The sequence below is a fragment of the Aulostomus chinensis genome, chromosome 14 (genome assembly GCF_037954235.1).
Source record: "Aulostomus chinensis isolate RoL2024-O1b breed Wild chromosome 14, RoL_Achi_v1.0, whole genome shotgun sequence".
Taxonomy (NCBI): Eukaryota; Metazoa; Chordata; class Actinopteri; order Syngnathiformes; family Aulostomidae; genus Aulostomus; species Aulostomus chinensis.
The window spans coordinates 10,385,928-10,403,916 of record NC_141333.1 but is presented as its reverse complement, the minus strand read 5'-3'; the positions used below and the strand labels follow the sequence as shown (position 1 = coordinate 10,403,916).

Below are 17,989 nucleotides of genomic sequence, written 5' to 3'. Positions count from 1 at the left end.
TACTGTCTGGCCTATTTATTCTTCAGTGAGACTAAACCCTGATTTTCAAGTCATGCAGCAATGACCTGTTATGTGACATGCTAATCCTTAAGCTATGTCTTTGATTGGCTTCGAACAAGTTTGAAAGTCATAGAATTTATTTGTTTTCATTCTTGAGTTGTCTCTTCATGTTTGTGGTTTTCTTCCCAGCTATTTAGTTGCCGCAAGGCTTTTCTCCCAACAATACTACACATTCACTTTTTTTCTTCGCCGTGTCATATTTGAAATAGGTCCAAATATACCAATTTCTTTCTGACTAAGCTCTGCGGTTGCCATCATGTACTTTGCCTGTCACCATATCATCTTGGTCAAGCTCCTACAGCTGTAGGCCCTTCAAGGAACAGGCCCTGGAAATTAGCAGTAGCTATAAATACTTGGATGCATGACATTGAATAACTGTTGTGCAATTCTGTATGTAAATGGAATGTTGCTATTAAATGACAGGGTGCATTTCTCGGGCAAAATAGGCAGGAAGATGATTCTTAAATGCGCTAGGAGAAATCTAATGAAAAGAGATCTGGTTTATTTGATGTTTTTTTCCCATAAAAAAGATTATACATATATATATATACCTGTCCAGGGTGTACCCCGCCTCCTAAGCGGAAGACGACGATGGATATATTATGTATATATATATAAATATATATAAAAATATATATATATGTATATGTATATATATATATGCATATGTATATGTATATATTTTATTTTATTTTTTTCAATTTCACAGTAAATTTTATTCTGATCTTTCAATATGAAACACAAAGTATGCAAATTTTGTCAGATTTATATGAGGGCACAAGTTCATGTTTTCATCATTTGAAAAAAAAAATCTGCCAAATATGACATCATCCTTAACGAATCTAAGTCTTTCTCAAGTTTCATTTCACAGATAAAATCAAGAAATTTTGTCACAATTGACCACTCAGTCATTATTAGAGTATTCAATTTACTGGTAGATAGATTAGTGTTGAAAAAGGAGACAATTAAAACTACATAAGAATACTAATAAAAATAAATAAACAAAACCCCACGAAATTTAAAAGCATGTTCCCTCCCACCTAAAGCAACAAAAACAAATAAGGATTGATGATCAAAATCATTTGGACAATCTTCAGTTACTGAGGGTAACACCTTTTCCTGTTTACCAAGCCATTTTTTTTTTTAAACAACGAAATATCAAGCTAAATTCGAATAACCCGCATTGCAACCGGATACAGCCGGACAACAAGGTGAGAAACTACTAAGTGACGTATGAATGACTTACCCAGTTCCGGCTGTGGTGGCTGAGTTTGCCCGAAAAGTAAATCAGTCAAACGGGCTGAACACTTGACGTTGGTCCGTCGGTCTGTGGAGCCTCCGCTGCCTTAGCGGCATGCTAAGCTAAAGTTAGCTGGTGAGTTAGCAGTTATTTTTTTTGACGTCGTAGAAGCCCAAATAAGTCCAAACTCTGCTCCTCTCGGTGTCCGCTCTGGAAGGCACAGCTTGATACTGTCCTCTACTTTATTTACAAAACAACTTTACAATATTAGCCTTCTCTCCTGATAGGTCAAGTTGATGGAAGATTAATTACCTGGGTAATAGGGGAACTATTTCTATCACGCAGCTCATGAGAGCAGCATTTCGAAGAGGATATTACAAGGGTGAGCTTTTCAACACACCTTTGGCTGAACATTCGAACCGCGGAAGTCAGGCATTTTTCGATCAAGATCTAATCTGAGTCGCATAACATATGATTAGAGTAATGAAATTCTGTCAAAAACAAGGACTTTAAGTGCCATGCAATGCAGCAAATTGTCACTTGACTAAACTGTGTAGAGACTTTGGAAATTTATTATTAAATATTGCATCAACCAATTATTCAAATGTTACTTTACACCACTCCAGCTGTTCTTAAGCAGCCTGCAAGGTAGGCACCATTGCTCTGTGGAAATGAGCAATTAATCAAATTTGGCATCTGACTGCCCCTGACATCTCAAACCAAAAGGTTGGAAATTTACTCAAATTTCTCAACATTGCAACTTCAGCTAGACTCTTTATTTCCTTGATGTTGTATTCAAACGTGTCTTACTCATATTCGTCGGTCAATCCATTATTTAAATTGATTCGATTCAACTGTATTTTTTTTTCATCTTATTTGAGAAAAAAGTTATTATGAGGGAGGGAATATTGGTGTGCATCTGCAGAAGAGCACGTATTCAGCACCGCACTCTTGGATGAATATGGCAGCCCAAATCACTTCACTTAACTTCGTGTCTGTCGCAAAGAAAACAAACTTTCTAGTCACGCCCCACCTTGGTGAACCACAACCTTTAGCAGGAAAACGGACAGCAGGAAAAAGCTCATTAAAGTGCTCTTAACATCTCTGGAAACTGTTACTCATACAATGATATTAGACTAATCCGACTTCACCGTCATCCAGCACCTAACCATACAGTTTACCAGGCTTCGGCTCTCGTCCTGTAAAGACATGGCTGCGTCAGGTTCGCATCATCTGCAGTGACACTAACCATACTTGGCACTATGACTTCAGTGAAACTTGTGTGACTACCACAAGGTCTGGCCACAAAGAGGCTAGCCCGACTGGCATGAGCTTAATCGCTACCATGTGTGTATAATCAAAAAACGTGTAGCTGCACTCTGGTTTCATGAGCATGTGGTTATGGCCGTGATGATGATATAACATGCTGAAAGAAACGCTGTTCATTTACTTTTTTGTGTCTGTTTGTGCTCATCTGGTTTAAAGTTCAAGCGGTATTCCACAAGATGCTTATTTTGTCATTCTGGCAACATCTCTGGTGTGAAGCGTTCACAGCTGTGGTCTTCCTGCGCTCTACTTCCCAGAGTTCACTCATCAATCAAACAATGCCACAGTACGGTGACGTCTTTTTCTTGGATTTCCTGTTGAGAGCAATGTAGTTCCTGTAGGTAGCCAAAGGTCGACTGGTCTTTCATTGCCTCTGTCGTAGATTTTGCGTTCATTATGATTTTTTAGTTAGTTAGTTAATTTGGGGCAGATCCATGTCCAAAGTTTTGCAGGATTGGGCTTTTAAAACAAAACAAAACAAAAAAATAAGTTCTCAAGTATTATTGCACAGGCTTGTATGAAAAATAAAAATCAGGGCAGGCATATACACTGATTAATCGCAGAAAGGTTTAGCGGAATGATGTATGTAGGGAGGTTTATCTCAACTCAGTCATTGTATGAATAAATCCAGAAACCTGTGACTGCTTCTTTGTCTGGAACTGCCAGGTGAGGTCTCCATTCTGGATAGAGTGGAAAATGGATGTGCATTAAGTTTTGTTTTCTAGTGTGCTGTAACAGTCCCTAGGTATAGGTCAACATATTCAGCAGGCTGGCTGCACATCAACTTTGCTTCCTGGATTCTGTGGTCCATTTCGAGGTGGTCCCCACACAGACCATTCTCCCACCCATAGCCCCCCCCCCCCCTTTGTTGTTCTGTTCAGACGTTTCTGTTTTGTATCAGCTGAGTTTTCCACGTACCTGTTTTTGCACAGCTGTCCCTCTGTGGAACCTGGTACACTGCAAGCTCTGTGCTAATGTGCTTCAGAGCAACAGTGCTTGAGTCCAATTAGACGTGGGTTCAACACACACACACACAGGCATACAACCATACAGTGGTGGTGGAGATCGTGGTGGTGCCTGGATGGGTGTATGTATGTGTGAATATGTTAAGAACTGGTCTGCTCAAACTGGAATGACACTTGATGCTTTTGATACAGGGCTTTATTACAGGATTAACCATCACAAAAATAAGTCTTATTCTGCACCTGTCTGATCTGGTTGGGGCTTTTCAAGTTAACACAGAGATCATGACGAACATGTCTGACGATAGCCAGTGAACCTTGAGGAGGGGGAGGGGGGAAGAGGCTGTTAACTTGTGTCCTTATCGTCTCTACCGCTCTGCTTTTAGCATTAGCCTTAGCCTAGTTTTGGTTCCTGCACAACTCACCTCCAGCTTCCTAAGCAGTCCGTACAGTCCATTGCGCTCCACAGCTACCCCTACACAACTTCAGCCAGATGGGATTTATCTCTAATTTTCTTCCTTTTTCTGGCACAGATTTTGGTACAGATTATTCCAGTTGCCAACACTTTACGTTCTCTATATTTGTTAACTCTTGAAGACTTGTCTCACTGGTGTTTTTATTAGTATGGTGCATTCAATCTGATTAATTTTTGCATGACAAACTGTGACTGTAGTCCTTAATCTTGTCATTGAAAGTGTGTTAACACCCTCTGTATCCTCTGTATTTTCAGAATCTGGCCAGGATTGTGAAAGTAGTCCAGTGTATCAGGAGCGTAAGACGCACTGTATTTAAGTATTTCATCACTGCTGATAACTGCATCAGACCAGGAATGGTAAGCAGTGAAAATTAATGACCTGGAACACTCAGTTGACTGAAAAATCCCTGACAAGTTCAGTCTAGATAGAAGGGAAGTTTCCTCATAATCCCACAGATAATGAGCACAGTTTGATTTAAGAGACTTTGAGGGATTTAGAAGCATACAGTATGTTGAGTGCAGTTTATTTGAAAATAGTTTCACAGAAAAGAAATTAACTGTATCTCCAGTTACTAGCTTTTTCTGGAGCTTTCGACAGCTAATAAAGGCCATGATGTGTTTCAAAGCTCTGGGGCATGCTCATATCATTAGGTGTTTCTTGAAAATTGACCAATCCACTTACAAATTATTGTTCAAGGAAAAAGCATTATAGGATTATAGTCAAACCAGACTCTATCTCAAAAAGTGTTTGTCTTGCTTTAATGAAGGCCTTGGCAACATGAGACAGCATGATGTCCAAGTGAGGGACTTGAGTATTTCTGGCTGGAATGCTGATCCAAGTCTTTTATTATTGGGAATATGTTGCTGATACATTATAGGGTCAGCATTTACATGAGTTACCTAATCTAAATACCAATGGTCATGGTTCAGATTTATTACTTTGATCAGTTTAAATGATTGAATGAACAAAGATTTATTTCCTTTAACACTATGATGAAAAAAAACCCCATGATGACTTCCACTTGCCTCACAGTGTTGGGAAATTACATAGTATAGTGATCTTTCCACTGAAATCCACAGGAAAAGGGATAAGGATAAGTGGTCGTGTTCTCCCTGGGAGTGGTAAGGACTTGGTTTCTGAACACAAAGGACAGGAGTTTTTTCTTTTAATGAAGACTTGGTGGAGCTGACTGGGAGGGAATGGTCATCATGAGAAACTTCCTGTACAGTAAACTGTATGCCTAAATATATTAGTCATATTCATTCAGATCAAGGATTGAGTTGTTGATACTCTAAACAATGTAATATGTTGCAGTTAGTATGACACCTTCAATACTCAATTTCTTGTCTTGGAAGCAGGAAACAATGTTGATGTTGCTTTTTACTCAGATTATATCATGTGGTTTTTTTTGGGGGGGGGTGGGAGGGGCTACATTTCACTATAAATCTAGTCTCCACCAAATCCTTACAGTTCATAAACCTGAACAATACAGAGAAGGTGGAGAACTATGGGTCACTTAGATAAATCTAACCCAAAACAATAGCCTTTTCCTTACTATGTCACATAGTGTTATTTACTTTTTACTTCCATTAAAAAGCTCCTCTTAATAAGCACAGGTGATGTCAGTTTTGCAGGGATGCTACATATTTTTTAAAACAAGGAATTAATAGTTTTGACACACTTGCATACCAAAACACAATTTTCAGATATGTGTGGTTTAAAATGCTCATTCCTTGTCTCACTATCATCAGTTATATCAAATGACATTTAATCAATATTTCTTGTTCCTCTCATGAAGTTATAAATCTGTCTCCCTTCTTCTTCTTCTTCTCCGATGACGTGGACAGCAGCACTGGCTCTGACTGGACCTGCAGTAGGAGCTCTGGAACCTTCGATAGACTTGATACCAGAAAGGTTGGCATGGGGTAGGGGGTGACAACTGGAGCCCAGCTGCATTAATGTTGGTGGGGAAAGCCAACGGTTCAGGACTAGGACCAGTCTAAGAGTGTGTGGGAACAGCTGAAGGTTCAGGAACAGGCTGTGAACAGGCAGTCGGGGTCCCTGGAACAGGAACAAGCTGCAATGATGGGCACCTCATGAAGAAGAACAGACTGGCTCTTCAGAGCGTTGAGGACCACAGTGACCACAACATCTATGGGAGGACCACAGTAATATGACAAGGTGAGTCCAACCAAAACCCCACTGCTGCACTTGGCCTCCCATATAGGCAAAAGACATACTGGCATTCCAGGGGAGGTTGGTACAGGACAGGGGGGCTTGAGTAGCAGGCTGGAGGCCGGCCTGAGGCAGCCCAATCTCAAGAGAAGTAGGCAGGACACGTTTAGGGTAAAGAATGGGAATGCTTGCCATTGTCTTGTGCCATTGGGCACAAGATCCATCATGTCCAAAATCGCTTGCCTTGAATTACAGGTTCAGCATTGTGGCTCTACACAGTTAAACACTCCACAGCACTTCTCACCTCATTAAGTTCCTTGATATGTGCAGCTGAAATTGCTGTGTCCATTGTTTGGTGATTCAGCAGTCAGCAGGAATTTGAGAAACTCAAATTTATTTCTTTAACTAATCAAAACCATAAAACAGGATCACAGGAACCGAAAAACAGTAAAAGATCTGCAAAACTGTGCAGACTAGACATGGCAGATTACTCAGACACAAACTGGCCAACTGCACAGGGCTTAGCAGACTAGAGGATCTGATAAAGACAGAAAGAAAGCACGAAACTAAAATACAGCTGAACTAATCACACAACAAGAGGCAGGTGCAGAATTTGAGAGTAGAAAAGGAGCTGATATGGTGAGAAGGGAACAGAGCACTGATTGTCTGTCAACTTCAACCTGAACGGACAGACAGGAAGTAAAAACAACATATGACACGAGTGCAATACTACAAAATAAAATGGGATGAAACTAAACAAAACAGTCCAAAAATGAAAATCAACAGCCAAACAGAACTGTGACAAACTGTCTCCAACCAACACCCATGTGCTGTATACATATTGTTTCATTTTGGGCTTGCACGCATGTTTACATGTCAGACTGCTGTAAAAGGTATACAAATGGTCATGTGAACAATTCACATTTGAGAAGAAATCCATTTCAACACTTTCTCCATTACAGAATTTTGTAGGGAAAAAGGAAGCTCTTCATTTGGCTCAGCCTTGTGGGGGCAAAAGTGCATGTCTGCAGTATGAAACAATATTTCAGGACATAACAAAAGTTCTATAGGCTTCACAATGCAACCAAACCATAAAAAATTAAGCACTTGTCATTAAAACCAATGGCCTGCACAGATATCGTCTATAAAAATCAGAATAGTAATTTCATTGGACACTCAGGCGCATTTCAACCTGTGGGTTTGCGTGGTAATAGATGAATGCCATTATTTGTCCAGTCGCTACATGTGGAAAGGCAGTTAGTGGAAATAAAAAAAAAAAAAACAGAACTATTCAAGATAGAATCCATCTCAATGATGAGATATTTTAATGGAGTCAGAGGAAGGGTTGCAGCTCTAACTAACCTGCCTGTGGTGGTTTTTGACTTCATGAGATAAGCCAAGGAGGCATAATGTTTTTCCTTCCTTTGCTATGTATGCAGCATAAATGCCAATATTCACTTGGAGGCCATTGTACTCCATTTTGCGGCTTGACACTGACTATAGGAAAAGCAATGAAATGGAAGGTTTGCAAATCACATCATAAAGGTCATTATTTGATCTAAGTTGCAGATGCTGCATAGTCGTTTCTTTTTTAAACATGGCATTGCCCTATTTTAATCACGTACTGTACATTTAACCTCTTACCCAACCTTTTATATGAACTCCATCACCGATAAAGTAATACAACACCTGGTGTACTGTATACGTCGAGACATCTTGTGTGCCATCAGAAGTTAAAACAATTGCTTATTTGACAGCTTTTGCAAACTAAGTAGGACTCAAACATAGGTCAGGAATGTAATATATACTAGCAAATTAAATATTTTTTGCCTTAAAATAGCATACAGCATCTTAACGTCGGTAACATCAATCAATCATAAAAGGACTCAGTTACCTTTCACACCTGTAGTCGGTTTGTTTTGGTTCAAATAAGTGAATGAGTTGCTCCTTTGTTACATTTTCCATCAGGTCCCGTCATCTCAGGCATCGGGTTTTCACAATATCCTGTGTTAAGCAAAACACCATTCGTAAACAAATGACACCCAGTCAAGTAGGCCATTCATCAGTTGGACAGATAATTTGAGAGGGGAAATCATCTATCACAATGACACAGACAGCAACTGCCGCATAATGATTGCTTGAGAAGCTTTAATTATTACATCGCTTTTTGTTACATGAATTAAACAGCAGATACACTCGGTAGAAGTGTTTGTTACCATTAAAAACTGTAGTATTGATTAGCTCCGGCCTTTTACTCACTATTTTATCTGTACTGTGTAGTCTAATTATCACGCTGCAGCCCCTCCTCTTGTGTCTGTGTCAAGTCGGACTTTACACACATTCTCCATCCTTCCTCCAGCACAACATCTATTTCTAGCCCACAATATACTGTGTTTTGGTTCATCTCCTTTATTAGGTTCTATAGAAATTCCAATTAGGTCCTCAGCTGTAATGGGCTGGACCGTGGTTCACTTGGAAAGAGGGCAAGTTGAGACTTTTCAGAAGGACTACAGTCTGACTATTTGGTCTGACAATGGTCTGGACTGTGGTCAAGGAGAGGTTTCACACCTGAAATTTTAGATCAGATGTTAGGTCCGAAAGTTAAGTCCAAAAGTAGACGTGAATACAGCCTAACAGGTCACAAGATCCACAGCTGTTGAAGCAGAATGTGCTTTGATGTGTAACGTCCTATTTCAGGACACAATTAACAATAAGGGTGTGACGTTTCAGAACTCTAACTTTCTTTCATGTGTGGGCTGACTTTCAAAACATAGCATTAAATGGATCATATAGCATGCTGCTATTATCTGTCACATGAATCTGTGATAAAACTATCACTAACAGAACACAGGCTTCAAATTAGAGACATTGTTTTCACATTTTAAAAAGGAGAGGATTTAAAGGCAGGGGGTGTTGAAGGGAGATCTCAACCGACCAGTGAATTAGCTGGAAATTTCTTTTGCTTTCTTTGGCAGGGGACCACTTCCTCTAGCAGTGTGTGTGCTGTGTCCCAGGTGTGTTGTTCTCGACCTCAGAGCTTCGTATTAAAACACATGCCGCAGACCACACTGGGCAATAGTCACCAACCACTTAAAGCTTCACTCAGACTCATTGGTATTTGTACTTTTCTTTTTCTTTTTGATTGTATTCACAGGGAATATTTCATATCAGTCAGCTGGTGTTATTAACATTAAAGCACGGTAATTATTTAGAGTCTCTCATGCTTACTGTTTTAACTTGCTTGATTAAATATGTAATGATAGGTTTGAAGTGCTTTCTACATTTCTCATTTTACTGGATCATTTTTTTGGGTAACGAAACTTCTATTGGTTGCCTCGAATGAACGATTGCATGGCCAGGTTGTATGTTGCTGAGTGTGCGGATAAGAAATTAAAAAAGAGGTACAAACATAATAGGGTCTTCGCCTGAAGTATCTTCTGGCTCAGGCCCTAAAAAAAATGTGCGCAGTATCTACATGGAGGTATGCAAATTTGATTTCTGAAGGCCTCATCAAATCTGTCTTGAAATACTCCATGTATGATTTAATTCTTATTATATCACAATGTTGAGGCTCTGTGTGTAGTTTGCATGTTCTCCATATGCCTGCATGGGTTCTCTCAAGGTCCTATCTTGCTTCCTTCCACACAGAAAAACATGAAAGTTAGATTAAGTGGAAGACTCTAATTGGCCATAGGTATGAATGTGACTGTGACCTATTATTATCTATACACAATTAAGCTAACTTTATTTTAAAAGTGTAGTTGGTGTATGTGCTTTGAAATGTACATTTTGGCATTTTACATGCAGAGGGTTTAAATTGCAACTTTCCCTAAAGACACAGTATGTCATTGTTGTCATTGTCGCTATTCAGTGTGTACACTATAGCAAAGTAAATTAATTCAAACAAGGATTGTGTGCGACTACTTGGGAGCATTGATGAAGAAACACAATGCGCCATCCCAACCCAAACAGCGCGTCTCTGTTTATGGTTACCATTCCTGCCATCTACTGAGTAACTAATGACTCACCAATATGGCTCAAACTGTGGCGTTCTTCTACAGCAAACGTAAACTTATGAGATAATCAAACCTCCGGTTCACCATGGAACCAGTACAGAGGTGTGGCTTTGGGTAGACCTTCTTTGTTTTGGCATCTCAAATTGTCATTTGTCTCATCTTCCCTTGGTTGTTGTTAGCTGCCAAAACATGGCAGACATCCGTAATGTAAAACAGACCAAGGTTCTTCCCTTAGCAACCCTTGCAGGAATTCCCCTCGATGCTTCCGTTCCTGTCAATTATTGTTGATGCGATCAGTAGACAAGCAATGGCCAGCTGCCTGGGTACCACAAGCGAGTGGAGTCCCATCTCAGGAAGTGCTTTGGTTTTTGCATTAGGCTGCAGCAATAAAGTCTAGTCGGGCCTACTTCTTATCTTGGGATTTAAGGTCTTGGGGTTTAAGGTCTGCTTTTGCCCCAGCCAACAGGAAGAAAATGGGGACACAAATTCTCTGTTCATACTCCCATGACGACAGTCTCTGTGCTTGCCATTAGCTGAACGCTGCCCGTTTCCTTCCCCACAAAACTGGAAGAAAGGTTGAAGTGCTATTTTTACTTCAGAACTGAGAGGATCTTCAGACTTAGAGTGCTGTATCTTTCTGTGACCCTCAGAATGGGAAGTGTGTGGTTGAGGAACACTTTATCACAGCTTATTCAGTGGTATATGCATGCTGGCCAGTACATCAAACTCTGTAAGGACACTCAGAATATGTGTGTAAGTGACAGTCACAGCCAGCCATTCTGTTGGCTGCAGTACAGTGTAAGCACCTGCTGTGTTAGGCTATTATTTAAAAGGCTGTCAAATTAGAGCACAAGATCAGGTTTTTGCACATATTTTAATAAAAAGTTACAAAACAGAGGAACTGTTTCAGACATCACCATATGCATTATGAAAGAACAGCTTCTGCACAGCTTTTGTGGCCATAACAAATTCATCAGTTCACATCTCACAATCCTATGCACTTCAGATATTTGGGAAGAGTAGTGCAAAATGAGGGTAAAGCAACAGTGATAACAGGCTTGTCTGGAAATGATTGGCCCGTAAATGTACATTGTCCTGCTGGGAGAAAAGACTAATTTCGGCAAACCGTTTGGTCATTGACCAGAACCAGATGAAAGATTCACAGGGAATTAAATGATAATTGGTCAATAACTCCCCCTGAGATGACAAAGATAAAAATGTCACCGTGATGCTGTGATGTACATCTTTGATTTAGTGACAGATGTATCTCCATGTTACATGCAACATGTAATGTAACAAAGCATTTCTACTCACTACTGCACGACTGATTATATCCAAGGAAGTGAAGACGGAACCTTTTCATCAACCCTTGCCTGCAAACTCACCTGGCTGTTCCAGTGTCTTTTGTTAGGAGTCTAGCACGTAGCTTCTGAAGGTCCCAACATGGAAAGAACCGTCTTACTGAGGAGGCATCCTTGACATTGAGAAACACCCACAGACACAGACAAAGGCAATGCGAGGGAGACAATGAAAACAGGGAAACACAAGGGGAAAACTGGAGTCACAGCCTCGGCTCCAGGTCTGACACGAGGACCTTAATTTGCAACAGCAACTCCAAAACAGTCGTTTGGATTAGCTAATCTAGCAACACAGCTTTTATGTCTACAATCAAACACGTGAATGGAAATCCTATCATGACTTCATAAATCATCCTTGGTGGTGATGGATGGGACTTTTGGGGTCAGTCTGACCTGGTAGACTGCATTAAAAGAAAGTTACTCAATATTGACGCTGCTACAGCCTGCCAAGTAATAAAGTTGAGTTCTCATTCAATTTAAAATCATGTTCTTGCCATGACAAGATGGAATAGGTTATGTCCAAGGAAAGGCTAAACATCTACCTTATATGCCAGTGAGGATGTTACCCGCCAACTGTGGCAGGATTTTGACGGTGATACTTCATGCAGAAAATTGTATGTACAGATGGACAAACATACCAGGAACTTCCTTTGGAAGCTGGCATCTAACGTGGTTGAGGAAATTATGTCATTATGAAATTGAACTGGCTTACTAGCGTTAGTTGTAAACAGCTGTGACAGCTGATATACAAAGTGTCTAAACAAATTATTATAAAATATAGTTCCCGGGCCTGTTTTTCACTAATTTTTCCAAATCTTTGTCACCAGAAAGTCAAATGTGAAAATGTGATCTTGGAAGCAATGACTTGTAATGCCATATTTACAGTCCCTTTGAGTATATTATGTCATTTCATGCATTGTCAAAATTCCTGATCTTTTCTTGCCTTAAAAAATTAAGAAATATTGATTTATATGATGGATCACATTGCCCAAGTAAGCAGAAAAATGTACTAAATCAAAGTAGAGGAAGAATTCAAGCGGTAAAGTGGACAGGAAATATTTACCCAGCAAAGCTGCCTTGAAAAGAGAAATGTATTAAATGATGAGTTTCCATAACTTATTAGGAATTTGTCAGAGATGATGTTTATATAATAATCATGAACTCTATAGAATTATTAATGCACAAAATCTTCAAAGATTAATAGAATTGTACTCCTACTTAAGTTGTTTTGCTTTCCAAAATCATCAGTTTGAAAAATGAGCCTCTGATCCGAAATTCCCCTTTTCTTTATATAGAAAAATTAACTCTTGCAATAATTACTAGACTTGGGATAAATCGACTTAAAGTGAAGCACAACAGTGTGGGAAAAGAGCCAGCATTGTCAGTAATATCCTGAAGAAAGAGCCAAATCAGAAGTGGATTTATAGTAAAGCAGTGGTGCAGTAAGAATCATGAACCCGCTGACCTCTCAATGATAATGCCTTTCAAAGTGTTGTGATAGTGTAATGGAGTACTTTGACATGAAAAACGGCTCAATAATTACTTCCATACCCTCCCTTTTCCTCGTAGATGTCAGTTAGTATAAACTCTTCTCCCTCATAGGGAAACCAAAGGTACCTCAGACCAAGAAAATCTACTCCAGGGTCTCAAACATTGTAATAGCAGAGTGAAAGACATTTATTTCTTGTTTTTTTATTTTTTCTTTCCCTGAATTTTTCCAGTGTAGTGTCCGATGCGCTCAGAGTGAAGGGAACTATAGCTGGGCTCTTTTCTCACTACATTACGCTAACAAGACCTCCTGAGTCTTTGCCGGCAACCTCTTCTAGATTGAAGGATGATTAGGAACAAAACTGCCGTCTTATCATGACCAGCATAAAGACCGGTCCAGAGCTGGCAGTGGGCCCAGTATTGTTTTCCTCTGAGTTGTGCTTTGGTGTGTTTGCTCGTCTGAGACGGGCTCATTCAAGAGTTTGTTTTTGTTTTCCTTCTGACTCTGCACTTCTCAGGAACTTACATAGTTGACAAGACTACTGCAGTAGTAAACAACACGTAGAGAACTAAACAGTGTCTAAATTCAAGGGCTGCATTTATTTTTATTTGTTTGTTTTTTTTGAAGGAAGGCGGAACTGAGCAGGATTTCCTATTTGCAGTACCAGCTGTTCCCGCCACTACCCTTACATCACAAAGCACTGCTCCTGTTGCCTTGCAGCATTGCCAGCTGTAGACCACAATAATAAAATAACATCACCAGTAGTGTATCCAAATTTTGTAATGTACCCAAAGTATAATTGGCTGCCATCTAGTTGCAGTCTGAGTTTAAAAATGTGATTTTTGCTGTTCGCTAACACTGTCTGGCATGCACACAGAGATGTAATTTAGGTTTACCAGGTAACAGCTTCGTTTTGATGTTTAGCTAATTGGACACATTAATCTTCAACAATCTGGAGTCTGTTGTAAGTCTTGGACTTGTCTTAACTTTTATGGGGCAGATTTTACAACAGTTGCCAATATATGACACACCATTTTATGTCTTTCATTGTTACAATGGTGTTTTCTGCCGCCAACACTCAGGTAGCTTATTCAGATAAGCAAAGGTTTTATTTAAGATGAGCAACAATAGATGAAGGTAATTGTAAAATAAAGTCGTTCATGCTGGGAGCAAGTAAAAATGAATTGTATTTATAACCCTTATTAAATCAAGGGATTATGCTGACCGTGAGGTCAAATCCACAGTTTGGGGGGTTTAGAACAAGCGAACAGTTAAAGATAAACAAATACTTTTAGATAGAATGAGGCTGAAAATATAGCCTGGTGTAAATCGTGTGTTGTTAGTCAACTGCTCCACAGCTGTGTGACTGGTTAATGAAACCGTGTTTACGACCCACATTTCAACTGGGCAGAACTCTGGCTCTGCAGAGGTTTGAATCTCACCCTTTTCTCAGCTTTAAAATTCCAAAACACCACTTCAAATCTGTTCCATTTGGCAGAGAACAATAGACAAAATTACGTGTTGTGCTGTTGCAAAACACGTAAACATTGGCAATAATTTTGCTGTAAAGTGGCATTAAACAAATATGATATGACCTTCTTAATATGGAATAGATGCAGTGCCCCAGATAATTGAACAGCACCGTTGTGTCAGCTGTTGATGCGTCTGCATCTTGTCAAATTTTAAGGGCAATGTACTAATCCTCAAGCTTTGGCTTGTTCATTAACTGAGCCAGGCAATGGACAACAACAGGAATGTTTGTATGTGCAATAAATATTTTCCTGTGTCCGTCACTGTGATATTTGAAGGCAATAAAAGGAAAGTTGATGACTAAATTCCACACATTGGAAGCTTCTGATGCCATTAAACTTCCAGTGTGTGGAATTTGGTATTTACGCACCTGAAATGAGCCAATGTGGGTATCTTTTGTTCACTTGAAAAACAGATGGAAGTCATTCCTAAATAAACTGGATAAACAATCAAATATTCAAACATATGAAAACAAAAACATCCTGAGAATTTAATGAATCTGTCACGAGGCAAGAGAATATTTAATATTTTTATAAAATTGAACACAATTAGATTGACATATGTGTTGTATGGTGGTGCTAATTTTCATTTATGTATTTATTTATTTAATTTTGTAGATTCTGGTAACACTGATAAATGCCATGGCCAGTCAAAATCCTGGCAGACATTTAAAACATTGAACACTAGTGTCTGTTGAACAGCTGGTATGCTCTCATTTGATGGTCTAAACACCAAAGTTGGAGTCTCAGTAAGTAGCTCCATCTTCCTTTAAAGAGTGTGTGTGTGTAAGTGATATCATTAAGCTAAACGACAGCAGGTAATTGGGTCCAATGTGGCTAATTGCTCTAATTACCTGATGTGAAAAACGATTGTCTCAAAGGAAGATGCCAGTCTCTAGCTTTATAAGAGATAGGCCTAATTACACAGCAATTCACATAAATTACTGTCTCTCTAATGCAGACGCAGCCGTGAAAGCAGAGGAAATTTGGGAAAGTGAGGGATGACGTGTGGAAATCCTTAAGAAAAGATGAAAGGGGAAGGTTTCCTCTCACCTTAATTTTCCTTGGGCAATACACATCATACCAATTAGTTACAGAATGCTTTACAATCACTCAGCTACGCACACAGGTAATCCTCGCTGAGAGCTGTCGTAGTCTCACTCTGCTATTCAACAGAGGTTTTACAGGATAGGAAATATCTCATGTGGATATTCCTAATGTATTACCTCATATTTCATTAAGACGTATTAAAAGTCAGAAAAAAATGTATGTTTAAAGCTTCCAATATCATAAAGCTTCAAGTCAACCGACTACAATAACAAAATGTCCATCTTGTTTTTACTCTACTTAAATTTCCTGTTGTTCAATGAGGCGAGATTAGAAGAGAGCATTGTGAGTTGTCTAAAACTGTTAAAAAGCAAGTATTCTCCAAATCCCCTTCTTACCAGGGCTTTCATCTTATTGATAGCTTTTCATGCCATTTTCTTACACAAACCTGCATGCATGCCTGAAGCTATATGTGAGCTCAATGCATTTAAATGTGGTATTGAGGGTACAGGCCTGTCTTTAATTCCTTTAAGGATGTGACCTCAGACCTCAGAGAGCAAGACATCGCAGGCATGTTGAGCCACTTACCACTAGAGAGCTAGGGACGTTTGAGGTGAGCACATTATTACTGCTGATAGGACAATTAGTGCTGATTCACTCAGATTTCCCTGTGGACTCCAGCAATGATGACTCATTCAAAACCCACTGCCTCCGTTTCTGTGACCTCCAATGTGTGTTTGTGTGTGTTCCGTGTTTGTGTTTAGTTACCAGAAGTACAAAGGAGGGTGGGAGGGAACAAGCAGCGAAGTCAGTCCGTCATGGTTGTCTGCATCATGTGTGTGATCCAAGAACCTCATCAGGCCAAAGAGTCTTAGAATATCTTCAGGATCTGTAGGCGTTTCAGGGTGCAGTAATTTGTTCCATACAGCCTTCGAAGTAGGAAATTTCTTGTCAGGCCTCCAATCTGCCTTCACTTACTTCTCAGGTAGTAGTGCTCCCTGTGGCTGCTCTCTAGTGAATACAAACAGGTTTGACACATCTTCCTGTGTGTGTGTGTGTGTATGTGTGTTTGTTTTATTATTCCAGAAAATCAAAACACACAAGGCAATTTTTAATACCTTTCATTTTCTGATCCCTGTAAACTTACATTTTCACTTCAAGCTCACGGAAGCACAGAATTGGAGATATATTTAGAGATGAACGTGTGCAAACCTGTTTGCTTCCATACTTTTGAAAGCGTTGCAAACTATATCTTAATATACAACAGTGCTGATATATATATTTTTTGTCAATATACCCGATCATGTGGATGTTTCACACATGTTTATGAGAAGTAGTGTATTTTTACAGTTTGGTATTGTAGACGGGTCCATTATACCCTTGAGCTGCAACTGCTATCAGATCAGAATCCAGATCAGAATTTGTAGTCACGATTGGTGACAAATCCCAATAACCAGAAGACTGTAGTTACTTGGTGCATTTTACATTTTGTATTTTATGACTTTTTTCCTGAATTTTTCATGTTTGCACTGATGACTTGACCAAAGGCTATGATTTCACTCCCACTTTAGCTCCTGCGGCTATTCCAAAAGCCTACTCAACAGTGCAATAAATAGAACAAAGCTATTAATTTAAGAAACCTGGATCAAATAATTCATTATCTCACTCATCAGACAGGTACATATTAAATCGTAATTTAGTTAAAATTGTGCCACTGTTAAGCTAATTTCTCTTATTTACAACTGAGCTCACAATTCTGTATTTTAACGTTAGACCATGAAGTTGATATTCCAAAGTAAAAGTATCTCAATTTGAAATGGGGATAGGGGCTCATTGTGTAGTTAAGTAGGTGACAAGTCTATTTTAAGGCTTTCTTTGTATTACTGTACCTGCTCTCTTTATCATGAGAAAATATTGCTCAAGTCATGAGAAACAATGACAAAGGAAACTAAATTATACCGAATGTGTACCTTTAGATATGAATATCCAACGGGTGATGATGTGGAGGTGACCTCGAGATAGAAGGTTCCCGCAGCGGCAAGATTCAGCCTCAAGATTTGCAGTATGTAGGTTATGTTTGCTTGCAGTGGCCATGAATAGGTCCTTTATTTAGTGTCTGCACAACTGCAGTCTTCTACCCATTTAGATTATTTTCCATGTCTGCTGCAGTATATTGTGTATGTAGGGCGACCACATGAGGCCGGTCCTTCACTCCAGTGACACTGTTAATCTTCAGTCTTGATCACTTACAACAGGCCTGCATATCTGTCATTATTATTGTAGTTATCTCATCATTTGAAACAGCATCTTA

General features: G+C 39.4%; 1 long non-coding RNA gene across 3 annotated transcripts in view; it reads left to right on the top strand.

Moving 5' to 3' along the window:
• Positions 1-1,278: 1,278 nt before the first annotated feature.
• Positions 1,279-17,989, top strand: part of LOC147249701 (uncharacterized) — a 66,202-nt gene continuing 49,491 nt past the window's right edge. Inside the window, exons 1-5 of one of the 3 annotated variants that reach the window (XR_015119166.1) lie at positions 1,279-1,435; positions 1,588-1,682; positions 4,319-4,420; positions 5,912-6,245; positions 9,215-9,751. This is a non-coding gene — a long non-coding RNA (uncharacterized LOC147249701). Of the gene's footprint in view, positions 1,436-1,587; positions 1,683-4,318; positions 4,421-5,911; positions 6,246-9,214; positions 9,752-17,989 lie in introns of those variants that run through there. The other 2 variants (XR_015119165.1, XR_015119167.1) reach the window with 2 other exon arrangements.